We start from the raw sequence: 1,765 nt of genomic DNA, 5'->3' as shown, positions 1-1,765 counted from the left end.
ATAGATAGATAGATAGAAATGGAGGCTCCACAGAAGAGATGCCGTACATCTGTGGTGTGGGAGCATTTCCATTTGGAAACCCCAAATAAAGTGAGATGTGTGTATTGTGATCGGCAGCTAGCCTACTGCAACAATACATCATCCATGATGCGCCATTTGAGGAGCATTCATCCTGCCATTCTGCAGGGTGCAGAGGATGGTAGTGTTCCCCCTGTACCAAGGCCTGCTACTGACATCCTGCCAAAGCCCTGGATGCTGAAAAGCACATCACACTGGAGTGTGCTTCACTGATGCGTTCAAACACAACTCCTGGTGAGTTTCAGTCTATGTTATCTTATGTAATGTGATTCATGAAATTTATACTTCATATGTGTTGTCAGTTTATGATTTGTTACTAATTGCCGTTTTCTTTTAATTCAGAACCACAAATGTCAACATCAGGCCCATCATCATCAACACCAGTTGAAACACAAGACAGTTTATGGGAACATTTTGACAATCGTATCCGTGAGACCCAGATGATACACAATCCTACAGCTGATGCCACAGTGGAAGTGAAAAAATACCTCAGCGATGCGTTTTTGCCCAGAACTCATGATCCTCTAACTTACTGGAAAGAGAGAGCAGTAATCTTTCCTCATTTGTATGTCCTAGCTAAAAAATATCTTTGTATGCCAGCAACAAGTGTCCCTTGTGAGAGAATTTTTTCAAAGGCTGGAGAAATTATCTGTAAAAAAAGAAGTAGGCTGAGTCCTTCAACAGCAGAGAAATTAATATTTTTGAATAAAAATCTATAAGAAAGGGAGACATTGTGGCTTGATTTATTTTTATTAATATTCATTTTTCATGACCAAAATCACATTATGCAATGTGAAGAGACTACAGGTTACAAGCTTCATATATTACAAAAATACAATAATAAAAAAAAAAAACCAACACATTTTTTTATTAGCTCTTTGTAAAGGTTGTTTCAGATCAACACCTGCAAGTGACCACTAGGTGTCATCGTGGAGACGGGTTTCGGATTGATTCGAAGCCTCGAAACAAAATGGCACATTTGCTTCGACTGTTTCATTGCTTCACGAAGCCTCGATCTGCCCATCACTAGCTACCCTACCTGTTGCGCAGCACAGTACCGCACACAGAGAGCGAGGCCAGGAAGCACAACACAACTTCCTGTCACCAAGGAGCAAGAGAGAGTGTCAGAAGAGTTACTCGCTATTTATAGGGCGGAGCTTCACACGGGGAGTGACCAAAGGAACGCCCGTTCATTATACTAACTCATACTGCCACACCTGTGTGGTGTTATTTTTGTAAAAAAATTTATTTTGTTAGTAGTTATTAATAAAATAAAAAGGTTCCATCTCACAAAACAGCAGGGATGTAAAAACTTTGATGATCAATATCTCAGAACTACCCTAAACGGAGATAGAACCTTATAATTCTAAGCTCACGATGTATCAGGTTTTGCATTATGATTACAATCAAACAATAACATTTGGTTAGGAAGGGAACACAATGCAAACAGTTTCTCTCTCTCTCTCTCTGTGTGTGTGTGTGTGTGTGTGTGCATTTGAGCGAGTTTTTTTTTTCATTTATTGATTTTATTTTGCATATTCTAAAAATTTGCTGTTGCAGTCTTGCCAGTTTATCTCTCTCTCTGTGTGTGTGTGTGTGTGTGTTTATTTGTGTTCGTGGGTGTGTGTGGGTGTGTGTGTGTGTGTGGTGGGGGGGGGGGGGGGGGTGTCTTAGGCTGCGTTTACAC

At 40.3% G+C, this 1,765-nt stretch overlaps 1 long non-coding RNA gene across 1 annotated transcript; it reads left to right on the top strand.

Moving 5' to 3' along the window:
- Positions 1–231: 231 nt before the first annotated feature.
- Positions 232–805, top strand: LOC130083453 (uncharacterized). Its single transcript, XR_008806837.1, has 2 exons — positions 232–312; positions 421–805. It is a non-coding gene; the product is annotated as an uncharacterized LOC130083453 (long non-coding RNA).
- Positions 806–1,765: the final 960 nt, after the last annotated feature.

Source organism: Rhinichthys klamathensis, unplaced genomic scaffold, assembly GCF_029890125.1.
Source record: "Rhinichthys klamathensis goyatoka isolate OS25496 unplaced genomic scaffold, OSU_Roscu_1.1 h1tg000055l_1, whole genome shotgun sequence".
NCBI lineage: Eukaryota > Metazoa > Chordata > Actinopteri > Cypriniformes > Leuciscidae > Rhinichthys > Rhinichthys klamathensis.
The sequence above is the reverse complement of the archived record's forward strand: the minus strand, read 5'-3'. Positions and strand labels throughout refer to the sequence as shown.